Source organism: Anabrus simplex, chromosome 1, assembly GCF_040414725.1.
Source record: "Anabrus simplex isolate iqAnaSimp1 chromosome 1, ASM4041472v1, whole genome shotgun sequence".
Taxonomy (NCBI): domain Eukaryota; kingdom Metazoa; phylum Arthropoda; class Insecta; order Orthoptera; family Tettigoniidae; genus Anabrus; species Anabrus simplex.
The window spans coordinates 1,110,756,220-1,110,777,957 of NC_090265.1; positions in this window are offsets into that span (position 1 = coordinate 1,110,756,220).

Consider the following 21,738-nt stretch of genomic DNA (forward strand, 5'->3'; position numbering starts at 1 on the left):
TAATAATAATAATAATAATAATAATAATAATAGTACGATTGGTTTTACATCCCTCAGCTACTTATCGCGGTTTTCGGAGAGACTGAAGTGTCAAACAATTGTTCTACGGAATATATTTTCATGCCGATGAGGCAACCAGGCGAGGCTGACTTATTTTAACACCGGACTGAATTGGAATTTAAACCATTAAATTGGCTCAGAAAGCCAATGCTGTACCGTCTGAGCTACTCAGCTTGGCAGAATGGTTGTTATTTCCTAACCATATCAGCTGTTTAAATGGTCACATGGATAGCTTCAAATTGCCTCACTTCGTAATTATACATTTTGCGTTAAACTGTTGTTTATGTGTTTATAATATTAACCTTGGAACCGTAGGAATAAATAGACAGATCGATCGATCGATAGATAAAGTCCTTTATTTGTGGTGAAGTTAGGCCTCGAAGACCTCTCTTACAATTAACCAAACATTAATATTGTAAAATGATGTGACGGAAACAGGAAAAAATACATCAAAACATTAAGACATCTATATATATAAAAGCAAGTCGGGCTGGAGCGATGTATATATAAATATTTAAAAATGAAAAAAGACGTGAATTAATGAGGCACTTCCAGAAATCTCAGAAATTTGAAACTTGGTACGAGGGAAACTGATGACCCCAGGATCCCTAGAAAAATCGGAAATTCTCAAAATTCCCTGAAGGGGGCACGCTGGGGGGGCTCAAATTTTGGGCTCAGCATAAGAACACAGTCGTATAGTATATCGAAAACGATAACCTATAGGTTTCGTGGGCTTAACAATTTTCGGGAATTTCCTCATTTTTATCCCCCATCCCCCCAAATCAAGATGGCGGCACAACCTGCGAAACGAGGTAGACAATTAAAAATTGGTGAAATTATAGCTTTTGGTCCCTAACCGACGGGAAAATTCCAAGATGTTCAAATTTTTCACTTTTTACCCCTAAAGATATCGAAATACGGAGGCAATTTTAATGACTGTGCAGACATTCCTTTTGAGCTATTTTTTGGCTAAACGGTAAGTCGTATCACAAAACGGATGGCACAATGCCTCTTCAATTCGGAGTGATCTACAACTTTGGTCCTGTGACATTTTGTCGTATCTCTCTCCCTTATACGTTCAATTCGGCCGTATTTCTGGATTGTTCGTAAATTTGGTGATTTTTACAAGTATATTTTATTGTTTGACACACTTATAACAATGATAGGATCATCACGTTGTGTGCGCACATTGGCACGATTAAGGGACATATGTGTACCAAATTTCATGATTCTAGCTTATACATAAGTAGGCGAAATGTAATGTAAAATATTAAAAATGCACCCAAATTTCACCCTATTCAAAATTTGAACTCAATTTACCCCCTTAATATAGGAGATACGAGGAAATGGTTTAGAAACAAACATGTAGAGCGATAAATGAGGCGTCTGATGGCGAAAACCGTATCTTAATATCATAAACCGTTTAGGAGATATGAATCTCGAAGTGGAAGTCTGCACTTTTCAACGTGCTCATGCTTATCCGTCATCTATATATATAAAAGCAAGTCGGGCTGGAGCGATGTATATATAAATATTTAAAAATGAAAAAAGACGTGAATTAATGAGGCACTTCCAGAAATCTCAGAAATTTGAAACTTGGTACGAGGGAAACTGATGACCCCAGGATCCCTAGAAAAATCGGAAATTCTCAAAATTCCCTGAAGGGGGCACGCTGGGGGGGCTCAAATTTTGGGCTCAGCATAAGAACACAGTCGTATAGTATATCCAAAACGATAACCTATAGGTTTCGTGGGCTTAAACATTTTCGGGAATTTCCTCATTTTTATCCCCCATCCCCCCAAATCAAGATGGCGGCACAACCTGCGATACGAGGTAGACAATTGAAATTTGGTGAAATTATAGCTTTTGGTCCCTAACCGACGGGAAAATTCCAAGATGTTCAAATTTTTCACTTTTAACCCCCAAAGATATCGAAATACGGAGGCAATTTTAATGACTGTGCAGACATTCCTTTTGAGCTATTTTTTGGCTAAACGGAAAGTCGTATCACAAAACGGATGGCACAATGTCTCTTCAATTCGGAGTGATCTACAACTTTGGTCCTGTGACATTTTGTCGTATCTCTCTCTCTTATACGTTAAATTCGGCCGTATTTCTGGATTGTTCGTAAATTTGGTGATTTTTACAAGTATATTTTATTGTTTGACACACTTATAACAATGATAGGATCATCACGTTGTGTGCGCACATTGGCACGATTAAGGGACATATGTGTACCAAATTTCATGATTCTAGCTTATACATAATTAGGCAAAATGTAATGTAAAATGTTAAAAATGCACCCAAATTTCACCCTATTCAAAATTTGAACTCAATTTACCCCCTTAATATGGGAGATACGAGGAAATGGTTTAGAAATAAACATATAGAGCGATAAATGAGGCGTCTGATGGCGCAAGCCGTTTCTTAATATCATAAACTGTTTAGGAGATATGAATCTCGAAGTGGAAGTCTGCACTTTTCAACGTGCTCATGCTTATCTGTCATCTATATATATAAAAGCAAGTCGGGCTGGAGCGATGTATATATAAATATTTAAAAATGAAAAAAGACGTGAATTAATGAGGCACTTCCAGAAATCTCAGAAATTTGAAACTTGGTACGAGGGAAACTGATGACCCCAGGATCCCTAGAAAAATCGGAAATTCTCAAAATTCCCTGAAGGGGGCACGCTGGGGGGGCTCAAATTTTGGGCTCAGCATAAGAACACAGTCGTATAGTATATCCAAAACGATAACCTATAGGTTTCGTGGGCTTAAACATTTTCGGGAATTTCCTCATTTTTATCCCCCATCCCCCCAAATCAAGATGGCGGCACAACCTGCGATACGAGGTAGACAATTGAAATTTGGTGAAATTATAGCTTTTGGTCCCTAACCGACGGGAAAATTCCAAGATGTTCAAATTTTTCACTTTTTACCCCCAAAGATATCGAAATACGGAGGCAATTTTAATGACTGTGCAGACATTCCTTTTGAGCTATTTTTTGGCTAAACGGAAAGTCGTATCACAAAACGGATGGCACAATGTCTCTTCAATTCGGAGTGATCTACAACTTTGGTCCTGTGACATTTTGTCGTATCTCTCTCTCTTATACGTTAAATTCGGCCGTATTTCTGGATTGTTCGTAAATTTGGTGATTTTTACAAGTATATTTTATTGTTTGACACACTTATAACAATGATAGGATCATCACGTTGTGTGCGCACATTGGCACGATTAAGGGACATATGTGTACCAAATTTCATGATTCTAGCTTATACATAATTAGGCAAAATGTAATGTAAAATGTTAAAAATGCACCCAAATTTCACCCTATTCAAAATTTGAACTCAATTTACCCCCTTAATATGGGAGATACGAGGAAATGGTTTAGAAATAAACATATAGAGCGATAAATGAGGCGTCTGATGGCGCAAGCCGTTTCTTAATATCATAAACTGTTTAGGAGATATGAATCTCGAAGTGGAAGTCTGCACTTTTCAACGTGCTCATGCTTATCTGTCATCTATATATATAAAAGCAAGTCGGGCTGGAGCGATGTATATATAAATATTTAAAAATGAAAAAAGACGTGAATTAATGAGGCACTTCCAGAAATCTCAGAAATTTGAAACTTGGTACGAGGGAAACTGATGACCCCAGGATCCCTAGAAAAATCGGAAATTCTCAAAATTCCCTGAAGGGGGCACGCTGGGGGGGCTCAAATTTTGGGCTCAGCATAAGAACACAGTCGTATAGTATATCGAAAACGATAACCTATAGGTTTCGTGGGCTTAACAATTTTCGGGAATTTCCTCATTTTTATCCCCCATCCCCCCAAATCAAGATGGCGGCACAACCTGCGAAACGAGGTAGACAATTAAAAATTGGTGAAATTATAGCTTTTGGTCCCTAACCGACGGGAAAATTCCAAGATGTTCAAATTTTTCACTTTTTACCCCTAAAGATATCGAAATACGGAGGCAATTTTAATGACTGTGCAGACATTCCTTTTGAGCTATTTTTTGGCTAAACGGTAAGTCGTATCACAAAACGGATGGCACAATGCCTCTTCAATTCGGAGTGATCTACAACTTTGGTCCTGTGACATTTTGTCGTATCTCTCTCCCTTATACGTTCAATTCGGCCGTATTTCTGGATTGTTCGTAAATTTGGTGATTTTTACAAGTATATTTTATTGTTTGACACACTTATAACAATGATAGGATCATCACGTTGTGTGCGCACATTGGCACGATTAAGGGACATATGTGTACCAAATTTCATGATTCTAGCTTATACATAAGTAGGCGAAATGTAATGTAAAATATTAAAAATGCACCCAAATTTCACCCTATTCAAAATTTGAACTCAATTTACCCCCTTAATATAGGAGATACGAGGAAATGGTTTAGAAACAAACATGTAGAGCGATAAATGAGGCGTCTGATGGCGAAAACCGTATCTTAATATCATAAACCGTTTAGGAGATATGAATCTCGAAGTGGAAGTCTGCACTTTTCAACGTGCTCATGCTTATCCGTCATCTATATATATAAAAGCAAGTCGGGCTGGAGCGATGTATATATAAATATTTAAAAATGAAAAAAGACGTGAATTAATGAGGCACTTCCAGAAATCTCAGAAATTTGAAACTTGGTACGAGGGAAACTGATGACCCCAGGATCCCTAGAAAAATCGGAAATTCTCAAAATTCCCTGAAGGGGGCACGCTGGGGGGGCTCAAATTTTGGGCTCAGCATAAGAACACAGTCGTATAGTATATCCAAAACGATAACCTATAGGTTTCGTGGGCTTAAACATTTTCGGGAATTTCCTCATTTTTATCCCCCATCCCCCCAAATCAAGATGGCGGCACAACCTGCGATACGAGGTAGACAATTGAAATTTGGTGAAATTATAGCTTTTGGTCCCTAACCGACGGGAAAATTCCAAGATGTTCAAATTTTTCACTTTTTACCCCCAAAGATATCGAAATACGGAGGCAATTTTAATGACTGTGCAGACATTCCTTTTGAGCTATTTTTTGGCTAAACGGAAAGTCGTATCACAAAACGGATGGCACAACGTCTCTTCAATTCGGAGTGATCTACAACTTTGGTCCTGTGACATTTTGTCGTATCTCTCTCTCTTATACGTTAAATTCGGCCGTATTTCTGGATTGTTCGTAAATTTGGTGATTTTTACAAGTATATTTTATTGTTTGACACACTTATAACAATGATAGGATCATCACGTTGTGTGCGCACATTGGCACGATTAAGGGACATATGTGTACCAAATTTCATGATTCTAGCTTATACATAATTAGGCAAAATGTAATGTAAAATGTTAAAAATGCACCCAAATTTCACCCTATTCAAAATTTGAACTCAATTTACCCCCTTAATATGGGAGATACGAGGAAATGGTTTAGAAATAAACATATAGAGCGATAAATGAGGCGTCTGATGGCGCAAGCCGTTTCTTAATATCATAAACTGTTTAGGAGATATGAATCTCGAAGTGGAAGTCTGCACTTTTCAACGTGCTCATGCTTATCTGTCATCTATATATATAAAAGCAAGTCGGGCTGGAGCGATGTATATATAAATATTTAAAAATGAAAAAAGACGTGAATTAATGAGGCACTTCCAGAAATCTCAGAAATTTGAAACTTGGTACGAGGGAAACTGATGACCCCAGGATCCCTAGAAAAATCGGAAATTCTCAAAATTCCCTGAAGGGGGCACGCTGGGGGGGCTCAAATTTTGGGCTCAGCATAAGAACACAGTCGTATAGTATATCGAAAACGATAACCTATAGGTTTCGTGGGCTTAACAATTTTCGGGAATTTCCTCATTTTTATCCCCCATCCCCCCAAATCAAGATGGCGGCACAACCTGCGAAACGAGGTAGACAATTAAAAATTGGTGAAATTATAGCTTTTGGTCCCTAACCGACGGGAAAATTCCAAGATGTTCAAATTTTTCACTTTTTACCCCTAAAGATATCGAAATACGGAGGCAATTTTAATGACTGTGCAGACATTCCTTTTGAGCTATTTTTTGGCTAAACGGTAAGTCGTATCACAAAACGGATGGCACAATGCCTCTTCAATTCGGAGTGATCTACAACTTTGGTCCTGTGACATTTTGTCGTATCTCTCTCCCTTATACGTTCAATTCGGCCGTATTTCTGGATTGTTCGTAAATTTGGTGATTTTTACAAGTATATTTTATTGTTTGACACACTTATAACAATGATAGGATCATCACGTTGTGTGCGCACATTGGCACGATTAAGGGACATATGTGTACCAAATTTCATGATTCTAGCTTATACATAAGTAGGCGAAATGTAATGTAAAATATTAAAAATGCACCCAAATTTCACCCTATTCAAAATTTGAACTCAATTTACCCCCTTAATATAGGAGATACGAGGAAATGGTTTAGAAACAAACATGTAGAGCGATAAATGAGGCGTCTGATGGCGAAAACCGTATCTTAATATCATAAACCGTTTAGGAGATATGAATCTCGAAGTGGAAGTCTGCACTTTTCAACGTGCTCATGCTTATCCGTCATCTATATATATAAAAGCAAGTCGGGCTGGAGCGATGTATATATAAATATTTAAAAATGAAAAAAGACGTGAATTAATGAGGCACTTCCAGAAATCTCAGAAATTTGAAACTTGGTACGAGGGAAACTGATGACCCCAGGATCCCTAGAAAAATCGGAAATTCTCAAAATTCCCTGAAGGGGGCACGCTGGGGGGGCTCAAATTTTGGGCTCAGCATAAGAACACAGTCGTATAGTATATCCAAAACGATAACCTATAGGTTTCGTGGGCTTAAACATTTTCGGGAATTTCCTCATTTTTATCCCCCATCCCCCCAAATCAAGATGGCGGCACAACCTGCGATACGAGGTAGACAATTGAAATTTGGTGAAATTATAGCTTTTGGTCCCTAACCGACGGGAAAATTCCAAGATGTTCAAATTTTTCACTTTTTACCCCCAAAGATATCGAAATACGGAGGCAATTTTAATGACTGTGCAGACATTCCTTTTGAGCTATTTTTTGGCTAAACGGAAAGTCGTATCACAAAACGGATGGCACAACGTCTCTTCAATTCGGAGTGATCTACAACTTTGGTCCTGTGACATTTTGTCGTATCTCTCTCTCTTATACGTTAAATTCGGCCGTATTTCTGGATTGTTCGTAAATTTGGTGATTTTTACAAGTATATTTTATTGTTTGACACACTTATAACAATGATAGGATCATCACGTTGTGTGCGCACATTGGCACGATTAAGGGACATATGTGTACCAAATTTCATGATTCTAGCTTATACATAATTAGGCAAAATGTAATGTAAAATGTTAAAAATGCACCCAAATTTCACCCTATTCAAAATTTGAACTCAATTTACCCCCTTAATATGGGAGATACGAGGAAATGGTTTAGAAATAAACATATAGAGCGATAAATGAGGCGTCTGATGGCGCAAGCCGTTTCTTAATATCATAAACTGTTTAGGAGATATGAATCTCGAAGTGGAAGTCTGCACTTTTCAACGTGCTCATGCTTATCTGTCATCTATATATATAAAAGCAAGTCGGGCTGGAGCGATGTATATATAAATATTTAAAAATGAAAAAAGACGTGAATTAATGAGGCACTTCCAGAAATCTCAGAAATTTGAAACTTGGTACGAGGGAAACTGATGACCCCAGGATCCCTAGAAAAATCGGAAATTCTCAAAATTCCCTGAAGGGGGCACGCTGGGGGGGCTCAAATTTTGGGCTCAGCATAAGAACACAGTCGTATAGTATATCGAAAACGATAACCTATAGGTTTCGTGGGCTTAACAATTTTCGGGAATTTCCTCATTTTTATCCCCCATCCCCCCAAATCAAGATGGCGGCACAACCTGCGAAACGAGGTAGACAATTAAAAATTGGTGAAATTATAGCTTTTGGTCCCTAACCGACGGGAAAATTCCAAGATGTTCAAATTTTTCACTTTTTACCCCTAAAGATATCGAAATACGGAGGCAATTTTAATGACTGTGCAGACATTCCTTTTGAGCTATTTTTTGGCTAAACGGTAAGTCGTATCACAAAACGGATGGCACAATGCCTCTTCAATTCGGAGTGATCTACAACTTTGGTCCTGTGACATTTTGTCGTATCTCTCTCCCTTATACGTTCAATTCGGCCGTATTTCTGGATTGTTCGTAAATTTGGTGATTTTTACAAGTATATTTTATTGTTTGACACACTTATAACAATGATAGGATCATCACGTTGTGTGCGCACATTGGCACGATTAAGGGACATATGTGTACCAAATTTCATGATTCTAGCTTATACATAAGTAGGCGAAATGTAATGTAAAATATTAAAAATGCACCCAAATTTCACCCTATTCAAAATTTGAACTCAATTTACCCCCTTAATATAGGAGATACGAGGAAATGGTTTAGAAACAAACATGTAGAGCGATAAATGAGGCGTCTGATGGCGAAAACCGTATCTTAATATCATAAACCGTTTAGGAGATATGAATCTCGAAGTGGAAGTCTGCACTTTTCAACGTGCTCATGCTTATCCGTCATCTATATATATAAAAGCAAGTCGGGCTGGAGCGATGTATATATAAATATTTAAAAATGAAAAAAGACGTGAATTAATGAGGCACTTCCAGAAATCTCAGAAATTTGAAACTTGGTACGAGGGAAACTGATGACCCCAGGATCCCTAGAAAAATCGGAAATTCTCAAAATTCCCTGAAGGGGGCACGCTGGGGGGGCTCAAATTTTGGGCTCAGCATAAGAACACAGTCGTATAGTATATCCAAAACGATAACCTATAGGTTTCGTGGGCTTAAACATTTTCGGGAATTTCCTCATTTTTATCCCCCATCCCCCCAAATCAAGATGGCGGCACAACCTGCGATACGAGGTAGACAATTGAAATTTGGTGAAATTATAGCTTTTGGTCCCTAACCGACGGGAAAATTCCAAGATGTTCAAATTTTTCACTTTTAACCCCCAAAGATATCGAAATACGGAGGCAATTTTAATGACTGTGCAGACATTCTTTTGAGCTATTTTTTGGCTAAACGGAAAGTCGTATCACAAAACGGATGGCACAATGTCTCTTCAATTCGGAGTGATCTACAACTTTGGTCCTGTGACATTTTGTCGTATCTCTCTCTCTTATACGTTAAATTCGGCCGTATTTCTGGATTGTTCGTAAATTTGGTGATTTTTACAAGTATATTTTATTGTTTGACACACTTATAACAATGATAGGATCATCACGTTGTGTGCGCACATTGGCACGATTAAGGGACATATGTGTACCAAATTTCATGATTCTAGCTTATACATAATTAGGCAAAATGTAATGTAAAATGTTAAAAATGCACCCAAATTTCACCCTATTCAAAATTTGAACTCAATTTACCCCCTTAATATGGGAGATACGAGGAAATGGTTTAGAAATAAACATATAGAGCGATAAATGAGGCGTCTGATGGCGCAAGCCGTTTCTTAATATCATAAACTGTTTAGGAGATATGAATCTCGAAGTGGAAGTCTGCACTTTTCAACGTGCTCATGCTTATCTGTCATCTATATATATAAAAGCAAGTCGGGCTGGAGCGATGTATATATAAATATTTAAAAATGAAAAAAGACGTGAATTAATGAGGCACTTCCAGAAATCTCAGAAATTTGAAACTTGGTACGAGGGAAACTGATGACCCCAGGATCCCTAGAAAAATCGGAAATTCTCAAAATTCCCTGAAGGGGGCACGCTGGGGGGGCTCAAATTTTGGGCTCAGCATAAGAACACAGTCGTATAGTATATCGAAAACGATAACCTATAGGTTTCGTGGGCTTAACAATTTTCGGGAATTTCCTCATTTTTATCCCCCATCCCCCCAAATCAAGATGGCGGCACAACCTGCGAAACGAGGTAGACAATTAAAAATTGGTGAAATTATAGCTTTTGGTCCCTAACCGACGGGAAAATTCCAAGATGTTCAAATTTTTCACTTTTTACCCCTAAAGATATCGAAATACGGAGGCAATTTTAATGACTGTGCAGACATTCCTTTTGAGCTATTTTTTGGCTAAACGGTAAGTCGTATCACAAAACGGATGGCACAATGCCTCTTCAATTCGGAGTGATCTACAACTTTGGTCCTGTGACATTTTGTCGTATCTCTCTCCCTTATACGTTCAATTCGGCCGTATTTCTGGATTGTTCGTAAATTTGGTGATTTTTACAAGTATATTTTATTGTTTGACACACTTATAACAATGATAGGATCATCACGTTGTGTGCGCACATTGGCACGATTAAGGGACATATGTGTACCAAATTTCATGATTCTAGCTTATACATAAGTAGGCGAAATGTAATGTAAAATATTAAAAATGCACCCAAATTTCACCCTATTCAAAATTTGAACTCAATTTACCCCCTTAATATAGGAGATACGAGGAAATGGTTTAGAAACAAACATGTAGAGCGATAAATGAGGCGTCTGATGGCGAAAACCGTATCTTAATATCATAAACCGTTTAGGAGATATGAATCTCGAAGTGGAAGTCTGCACTTTTCAACGTGCTCATGCTTATCCGTCATCTATATATATAAAAGCAAGTCGGGCTGGAGCGATGTATATATAAATATTTAAAAATGAAAAAAGACGTGAATTAATGAGGCACTTCCAGAAATCTCAGAAATTTGAAACTTGGTACGAGGGAAACTGATGACCCCAGGATCCCTAGAAAAATCGGAAATTCTCAAAATTCCCTGAAGGGGGCACGCTGGGGGGGCTCAAATTTTGGGCTCAGCATAAGAACACAGTCGTATAGTATATCCAAAACGATAACCTATAGGTTTCGTGGGCTTAAAAATTTTCGGGAATTTCCTCATTTTTATCCCCCATCCCCCCAAATCAGGATGGCGGCACAACCTGCGAAACGAGGTAGACAATTGAAATTTGGTGAAATTATAGCTTTTGGTCCCTAACCGACGGGAAAGTTCCAAGATGTTCAAATTTTTCACTTTTTACCCCCAAAGATATCGAAATACGGAGGCAATTTTAATGACTGTACAGACATTCCTTTTGAGCTATTTTTTGGCTAAACGGTAAGTCGTATCACAAAACGGATGGCACAATGTCGCTTCAATTCGGAGTGATCTACAACTTTGGTCCTGTGACATTTTGTCGTATCTCTCTCCCTTATACGTTCAATTCGGCCGTATTTCTGGATTGTTCGTAAATTTGGTGATTTTTACAAGTATATTTTATTGTTTGACACACTTATAACAATGATAGGATCATCACGTTGTGTGCGCACATTGGCACGATTAAGGGACATATGTGTACCAAATTTCATGATTCTAGCTTATACATAAGTAGGCGAAATGTAATGTAAAATATTAAAAATGCACCCAAATTTCACCCTATTCAAAATTTGAACTCAATTTACCCCCTTAATATAGGAGATACGGGGAAATGGTTTAGAAACTTACATGTAGAGCAATAAATGGGGCGTCTGATGGCGAAAACCGTTTCTTAATATCATAAACCGTTTAGGAGATATGAATCTCGAAGTGGAAGTCTGCACTTTTCAACGTGCTCATGCTTATCCGTCATCTATATAAATAAAATCGTAACGACCGTGTGTCTGTACATTGATTATTTTGGCGAAATTTCCGTATAGTTATCCGTTTCAGGTGTAATAATGACCATCTGCATCATTTTTATTTTCGGTGTCTGTCTGTTTTTTGTCTGTTTGTCTGTTTGTCTGTCCTTCTATAACTTGAAAACTACTGGATATATTTCCACCAAACTTCATATTTAGAATCCACCTGTCCTTGGGTAGGTTTTAGCGCAAAAAATAAAATCGTAACGACTGTGTGTCTGTACATTGATTATTTTGGCGAAATTTCCGTACAGTTATCCGTTTCTCGTTTAATAATGACCATCTGCATCATTTTTAGCTTTGGTGTCTGTTTGTCTGTTTGTTTGTCTGTTAGTCTCTTTGTCTGTTTGTCTGTTTGTCTGTCCTTCTATAACTTGAAAACTACTAAATATATATTTCCACCAAACTTCATATTTAGAATCCACCTCTCCTTGGGTAGGTTTTAGCGCAAATATCGTTTCTAAATCCCTGAACTGAGTGGGGATTTTTACGAAACCGAAACGGTGATTTTGCACTCCCTCAAAGTATACACAACCGAACTTAATGGAAATCAACCTGCCTTAATGAAAATTAATTTCTAAACCTTTTTTTCTCATGTGCATTATTTCGATAACAGGATTTAGTAAAGGAGATATCATTAACGGACCGTTTTTCGGTACAAATCCCAGCGGACTTAACGCAAGAGCGGGTGCTTTTAATGTGTACTTCTTACACCTTGAAAACTAACAAGATATTTGAACCAAATTTTTTATATAGCATCCATCTGTCCAAGGGTAGGTTTCCTTGGTGTCTGTTAGTTAGTTAGTTTGTTTGTTTGTTTCTTTGTTTGTTTGTTTGTTTGGTCTGTTTGTCTTTCTCTAACTTGAAAACTACTGGATATATTTCCACCAAACTTCATATTTAGAATCCACCTATCCTTTGGGGAGGTTTTAGGGCAAATATTGTTTCTAAATCCCTGAACTAATTGGGGTTTTATACGAACCCGAAACAGTGATTTTGCACTCCCTTAAAATACACACAACCAAACTTAATGGAAATCTACCTGCCTTAATGGAAATTAATTTCTAAACCTTTTCTTCTCATGTGCATCACTTCAATCACTTACAGGAAAGATAGTATGATCAAACTCTACACGAACATTGGCCCACCCAGTACCCATATGTGAGCCAAATGCTATGTCACATAATTATCCGAAAAGTAATGCAATGTAAGATATTCTTACACAAATTTCAACCTATTCAACGTTTCTGATTCAATCTGACCCATGAATAGATTAGATGCGAGAAAATATCATAGGACCAGTCATTTAGATCGCTAAATACTGCGCCTTACAGTACAATCATTTGTCGATATGACGTACCGTTTAGCAGCAGTTTATCGGTAAATGAAGGTCTGCAATATTGTAAACATTCATATACTTTCGTATGTCCATCTCTATATATTCATTGATGTCGATTTGTAGCGATCGAGAAAGGATGTGTCTGCTATTGTAATCAGTACTCCCTACACCGACTTTGACTGCTGGCAGTAGGAATGGGGTCCTTCTCCAACTCCTGTGTAACTGGCATTAGTAAGGAGGGCCTACCATTTTAACGAATAATTCACTTTTCGATTTGTCTTGCAGAAGGCAAGGGATCATGCAGTTTTGTTCGAAAGTCCCCTACTCTATTGTGTTTGGCTCTAGGCCAAGGTGCCCGCCATTATAAACAAATGTTCCAATCTAAAATTTGACTAGCATTAGGCATAGTGGCCTGCTATTTTCATGGAAACTCACTAATTCTGTGTGACTGGCAGTAAGCTGGCTAGCAGCAGTAAAAAGGGACTGTCATTATAATGATAACTGCACAACTCAATTTTGACTGGTGGTAGGGAAGTTGCCTGCTATTATAATAAAAACTCCTCAACTGTAACCTGTCTGAAAGTAGGAAATGGGTCTGCCATTGTAACTAAAACTCCCCAAATCGATTGTGACCGCGCAGTAGGCATTGGGGCCTGCAATTATAATGTAAACTTGCCAACTCGATTGTGAATGGCAGTAGGCGAGTGAGCCTGGCGTTATCATCACAACTCCGCAACCCTCACTTTACATTGGAAACAACGTATGTGGACCTCCCCATGCTATTTCCCGGATAAGGCTAAGAGACATGCAATTTTAAAACAATCTCATTTGCTGCACGCACAGTATTTACGTCGATATCCGTATGCAATGTAGAATACCGTAGCGAAGCACGGGTACATTTGCTAGTTTAATAATATACTAGTGGACCCGCGCTGCTCCGCACCATTCATTATAAACACGTCAGATAACTCGTCTGGATATGCCTGTCGCAGTCGTATCGTTTTCGTGCCCTTATCAATAGTATCATTAACATTTAATACCGGTGCATAATAACTGATTCATTCGTAATGTAGTTTATAAGTCTTCTTTCCATGCTCCGAACATTCGGGCATATATGGATCTTAACATTTTTCAAACTATCTTGCCCGAGATAGTGCAACATACAATTGGCCGTGACTGAATAGTGGTTCGGGTAAGTAGAAATCCACTTTATGAAGAGGTTCTCCCTGAGCTTTATTACTGACTAGCGAATGTACCCGTGCTTCGCTACGGTATTCTACATTGTATTCGAATATCGAAGTAAATAGTGTACATGCAGTAAATAAGATTGTTTTAAAATTGCATGTCTCTTAGCGTTATCCGAGAAAGAGCATGGGGAGGTCCCCGTACGTTGTTTCCAATGTAAAGTGTTTGTTACGGATTTGTGATATAACGGCAGGCTCACTTGCCTACTGCCATTCACAATCGAGTTGGGAAGTTTACATTATAATTGCAGGCCCCATTGCCTACTACGCGGACAGAATCGATTTGGAGAGTTTTCGTTAAAATGGCAGCCCCCTTTCCTACTTCCAGACAGATTACAGTTGAGGAGTTTTTATTATAATAGCAGGCAATTACCCTACTATTACTCAAAATTGAGTTGTGCAGTTATCATTATAATGCCAGGCCCATTTTCCTACTTCCAGCCAGCTTACTGCCAGTCACACCAATTTGGTGAGTTTCCATCAAAATAGCAGGCCACTATGCCTAATGCCAGTCACATTTTAGATGAGGACATTTCTTTATAATGGCGGGCACCCTTGCCTAATGCCAAACACAATCGGGTAGGGGAGTTTTAAACAAAACTGCATGCTCACTTGCCTTCTACGAGTCAAATCGAGAAGTGAACTATTCATTACAATTGCAGGCCTTCCTTACTAATGACAGTTACACAGGAGTTGGAGAAGGAACCCTTTCATACTGCCAGTCAAAGTCGGTGTGGGGAGTACTGATTACAATAGCAGACCCACCCTTTCTCGATCGCTACAAATCGACATCAGTGAATATATATAGATCGACATACGAAAGTATATGCGTGTTAAAAATATTGAAGACCTTCATTTACAGATTAACTGCTACTAAACGTACGTCATATCGACAAAGGATTATACCATAAGACACGCCGGATTTAGTGGCCTAAATGCCTGGTCCTATGATATGTCATCTATTCTTGGGTAAGATTGAGTTAGAAACGTGGAACAGGATAAAGATTTTGTAAGATTATCTCACATTACATTACTTTTCGGATAATTATGTGACAGCTACATACATAGCATTTGGCTCACATATGGCTACTGGGTGGGCCAATTTTCGTGAAGAGTTTGATGATTCTGTATTTCATATAAGTAACTGAAAGTATGAATTAGGCATGTGAAAATTCTAAATTGACTTAACATCGATTAATAGAGAAAAATCAAACGTAAAAGGGATACAGATACGGCAAAAAGTCATGTGAGGAATTTCCGAAGGTCTGCACCATCATTAAAATTGCCTGCATATTTCTATATTCTTCGCGGATAAAAAGTGAAAAATTTAATGATCTAGGATGTTTTCCGTTCGTTACAGGCTAAAACGTATAATTTTGTCAAATTTCAATTATCTTCTTTTTCTTCTGGCAGATTATGCCGCAATCTGGATTTTGGGCGAGGCGGGTAAAAATTAGGACTTTCAGGAAACTAAACCAAAAATTATGGAGATGGTCATTATTACCCCTTAAACGGAAAGCTGTACGAAAATTTCGCCAAAATAGTCAGTGTAGAGGCACACAGTCGTTACGATTTGATTTATATAGATAAGGAATCTGCTCCATGTAAAACACCTTTTGGGCTATGTCCGCTGGACTTAACCTGCAAAACTGACCATTCATGATATCTCCCTTATTAATCCTTCTTACGAAAAAATGCACATGAAGAAAAAGTTTTAGAGGTGGAATTCCATCACTTTGGTCGATTTCCAGTCAGGTTGGTCTTGTTCTGTATACATTGTGGAAGAGTAAAATCACCATATCGGTTCCCTATAAACCGCCAGTCCATTCCGGAACATGAAATATTATTTACGTTTAAAACCTACCTTTGGACAGGTGGATGCTAAATATAAATTTTGGTTCGAATGTCTTCAGTAGTTTTCAAGTTGTAAGGAATACGCTTTACACGCACCCGCTCGTGAGTTAAGTCCGATGGGACTTGTACAGAAAAACGGTCCGTTAATGATGTCTCCCTTATTAGTCCTCGTATCGAAATGATGCACATGAGAAAAAAGGTTTAGAAATTAATTTCTACCAAGGCAGGTAGATTTAAATTAACGTTGGTTGTGTATATTTTGTGGAAGTGCAAAATCACTGTTTCGGTTTCGTATAAACCCCCACTCAGTTCAGGGATTTAGAAACAATATTTGCCCTAAAACGTATCAAGGACAGGTGTATTCTAAATATGAGTCTTGGTGGAAATACATCCAGTAGTTTGTAGCACTCGCGTACATACGGCGTAATTAAGGAAGAAAATAATACAGTTAAGAAAGTTGAAAGTAATAGAAAATGGATTATAACTGAGGACAGTCGGATAACGACATATATGTAAATGCCAAGTTAATGTATTGGAAAATCAAATGCCCCTCAATAAATTATGCTAGTGTGATTTATGGATATAATAAAGCGGTAACAGAGGAGAAATTTAGGTCCAGTGATTCCTAGGTAAACAAATAATAAGAAGATGACTAATGGTGTTATTACTTAATCTATTCGAGGGCGGTTATAATATCCAACGATATTCCGCCAATATCCCGCAGATAGGCCGATTGACGCCTCTCTTGGCTTCTACCCAAGGAACAACCACGAATTTAAAAGCATGATGAGGAAAATGGCAATACGTTACTTCCCTGCCGGCATGCAGTCAGAGACGTTGCCATGGTAACCTGTAGGTTCGTTGTCGGTCTGTCGGTCACTCAATGCAGTGCATGATACCAGCGGAAAATTGTAAATTTCTCCGTCATGTGAAGAGTAAGGTAAATTGTGAACGTAACGAAAGTTGTTTATAATGAAGAGACATTTCACGTACGGTAAACGAAGTTTACAGAAAATCAATAGTATAAGAGAAAATGGGGGAAAACCATTCTGGCTTTCCTATAAACCCTCCGTCTATTCAAGGATTTTAAAATGATATGCATATTGAAACCTTCCCCGGTATGAGTATATTCTAAATATGAAGTTTGGTTGAGATCTATTCAGCCGTTTCGACGTGATTGTGGAAGAACCATTCTGGTTTTCCTATAAACCCCCCGTCTGTTCAAAGATTTTAAAATGATATGCATATCAAAACCTTCCCCGGGATGAGTATACTCTAAATATGAAGTTTGGTTGAGATCTATCCAGCCGTTTCGACGTGATGGTGGAAAAACCATTCTGGTTTTCCTATAAACCCCCGTGTATTCAAAGATTTTAAAATGATATGTATATCGAAACCTTCCCCTGGATGAGTATACTCTAAATATGAAGTTTGGTTGAGATCTATCCAGCCGTTTCGACGTGATGGTGGAAAAACCATTCTGGTTTTCCTATGAACCCCCCGTGTATTCAAAGATTTTAAAATGATATGCATATCGAAACCTTCCCCGGGATGAGTATACTCTAAATATGAAGTTTGGTTGAGATCTATCCAGCCGTTTCGATGTGATGTTGGAACAGACAAACAGACAAACAGACAGACAGACAAACAGACAAACAGACAAACAGACAAACAGACACGAAACGTAAAAACCACCGATTCGGTCTTGAGTTGACCTAAAACGGATAAATATCTGAACAATTGGCAAAACAAAAGAAATTACAGACAGCGGACCCCCTACAATTTTATTTATATAGATAATGCTCATATAGATTAGATAACTTCCCGTCTGTGTGTACGTCGATGTTTTCTCTTAGCATCATGTAAGTTATTAGGAACGCTCTGCCATGTGTTGAATATATTTGGAAACTGGGAAAGGTTGAAGAATCAAAGAGTATCTGGCAGGGAATAGTATTCTTCCGTGATCAGAGGAAGTGTATACTCTTTGGCTTGACAGGTATTAATCAAACATGACTGCATACAATGACATCTCTAAGGATGAAAATCACACAATAGTTCAGAATATTAATGAGTGTTAATCGCTTCGCAATCTAGTAAGTACAGAATGTAGTGCGGGTTAGTGTAAGCCTCCACCTGAAATTAATTTTTTTTTGCTACTTGCTTTACGTCGCACCGACACAGATAGGTCTTGTGGCGACGATGGGACAGGGAAGGGCTAGGAGTGGGAAGGAAGCGGCCGTGGCCTTAATTAAGGTACAGCCCCAGCATTTGCCTGGTGTGAAAATGGGAAACCACGGAAAACCATTTTCAGGGCTGCCGACAGTGGGGTTCGAACCTACTATCTCCCGAATACTGGATACTGGCCGCACTTAAGCGACTGCAGCTATCGAGCTCGGTACCTGAAATTAATGGAGTGATCATTTAATGATTTGATTTTATAATTACTCAAAGTTGGCTGAACTTAGAGACCTATAAATGTCTCCTGAACCATCGGCAGGTAATTTCGGAGAGAATAAAAGAGATATGAAGCAAATCGGCCCAGTAGAACAGACGGTCGGATTTGTCAAAGCTGTTTTTAGCAAACTCTTCTAATATATTCTTCTTCTTCGTTTTGCCTCATGGCTGAGGCGTCGTGACTATCATAATATTCATCCCTCTTGCCGATGAAACATACTCCGCCATTCTTCCCTATCTAAAGCTTCCAATGCGGTTGCTCTGGGAGAACTCTGTAGGGGGCCGTTCACCATCTCAATCCATCGCGTTGGTACCCTTCCTCGTTGTCTCGTCCCCTGGACTTTGCCCTCAACAATCAGCTTTTGAAGACTACCATCTCGGCACATTATATGTCAAAAGTAGCGTACAATCCGCTGAGAGACCTTGCACGATAGACGAACTTTTATCTGAAGTTGGTTCAGGATTGATGTGTTCGTGCTATGAGCTGTCCAAGGAATCCTTAACATTTTCCTCCAGCACCACATGTCAAAGCTTTCTATCCGTTCACGATCACGTTTGAGGATGGTCCACGTCTCTGCGCCATACAAGAAGACTGAGAAGACTAGAGATTCAACGAGCTTCTTTTTTGTATTGATGGTGATGTTATTATCTTTCCAGATCTTCTGCAGACGGATCATTGCTACCTTTGGTATTTCAATTCCTCGCTTTATTTCATCTTTGGAACCACCAGAATTGGAGAGTAAGGAGCCTAGATATACATACTGATGTACAACTTCACACCCTCCAATCTGTTTGATATGTGGACTGTTGTTCTTACGATCAACAATCATGACTTTGGTTTTCTGTCGATTTAGGCGTAATCCAATTTCTAGGCTTGCTTCCTCTACTCTCTTGATCAGCTCTGTCAACTACTCTTCAGATGACGCTATCAAGGTGGTGTCATCAGCAAATCTCAAATTGTTGATCTTCCATTCCCCAATGGAAAAACCTTTGTCCCAGCCAACTAATGCAGTTCTTATTGCATATTCACCCTAGAGATTGAAAAGTAACGGTGACAGGATACATCCCTGGCGAACTCCAGCCCTTGTACGAAACTGCTGAGACTGTTTGTTTTGAATCTTCACAGTGGCTGTATTTTCCTTATACAAGTACTTGAGGAGATCAATCAAATGGAGTGGTAAACCCATGTCATCCAAGATTTTCCACTGATGGTTCCATTTGACAGTATCGAGGCCTTTTGGTAGTCAATAAAGCACAGGTATACCGGAACATTGAATTCCCTAGTCTTTTCTATGATTTGTCTTAGGTTTAAGATCTGTTCTCGAGTGCCTTTTCCATTCATGAATCCAGTCTGGACTTCAGGAATTTGATACTCTAGGAATGCCCGGAGTCTCATGTGCAGGATATGAAGCAAAACTTTACTGGCATGTGAAATCAAAGCAATTAAGCGATAATTTCCACATTTTTCCTCGATCCTTTCTTGTGAATTGGGACAAAGATTGACTGTACCCATTCCTCGGGCCATCTTCTAGAATTCCATATTGCTTGGCAGATTTTCAACAGCATTTCAATTCCAGCATCGTCTGTAGCTTTCAGGACTTTTGCACTTATTCCATCAGGTCCACACGCTTTTCCAGTTCTCAGCATTTTCAAAGCCATTTCTACTTCATTGCGGAGGATGTCAGGTTCAGGATCTGACTGTTTGTCTATCTTCACTTGATCTTGTGCATTACATTGTTCACTGGACAGATCCTGGCAGTACAATCTCCATGTTTCCAGAACATTCTCTATATCCACAATATCATCACCCTGTGAGTTATGTATATTCCAGGAATATGGCTTGAATTCTCGAGTGATTATTCTAATTTTCTCAAAAAGATCCTTGCTGTGGTTTTGATATGCATGGTCTTCAATCTCAAAACAAATGTTACTAAGGAAATTATTCTTATCTCTTCTACAAGAAGACTGAATCCTTCTATCAAGATCAGCCATTTGCTCTATTGTTTCTTTAGTGTTAATGCCAGATTTTTTAAGGCACCTTCTTTCTTCTACAAGCTGAAGGGTCAAGTCAGAGATGCACTGTTGGTTTCTAATATTTGGTACTCGAGATTCATTCAAAGATGACTCTATCCAGTTTTTAGTCACATTCCACAGCCCTTCTGCAGTTGTTACTGGATCGTGTAATATGGAGGCTTTTCGCGCCAATTATTCCTTAAATGACGTCATATTTACTAACTTGTGTTATCCTGTGTGATCTTTTAACTAGTGTTTGAAGTTTTATTCTTATTTCTGTTCTAGTAAGCTGATGATAACTGCCACATGCTACACCTGCACAGGTTTTGGTGTCCATTACAGAAGACCTCCATCTTGAACTGTTCAAGATATAGTCAATCTAATTTCTATATTGACCATCAGGCGAAGGCAATGTGTACATGTGCAGTATGTGTTATTTGAAGACTGTATTAGTTATAGTGAACCTGTTTTGAATTGCAAACTCAAGAAGCCTGTTCCCCCGTTCATTTCTTTCTCCTATTCCGTATCCATGTTCCGACATGCTCATCATATTGTGTTGAACCAATTCTGGCATTGAAGTCTCCCATAACAATAGTTATTTATCTGCTTGGAAAACCTGAAATAGTATCATCAAGATTTTAATAGAAGCGGTCGATTATTTCATCAGACGCATCCGCTGTTGGGGCAAAAACCTGAATGATGTTGATTGAAAGGGGCTTGCATTTGAGACTTAGTGTTATAATGCGATCATTAACAGGTTTATATCATTTCAGTAGGCCATTCAGGTTTTCACTGATCACAATTGCGACCCCGTTAGTGCTTTTTCTTCATTTCCAGAAAAGTAGACCCAATGATTACCACTTCTATTATGGCCATTGTCTTTCCAGTGAGTTTCACTTAGCCCAGCCACTCCGATATTATACATTTCCATCTCATGTATTATCAGGAGAAGTTTTCCTGAAGCTAAAAGTCCTCTCACATCCCAAGCAGCCACATTCTGCTTTGTTCTTCCAGTCGCAAATTTCGTAT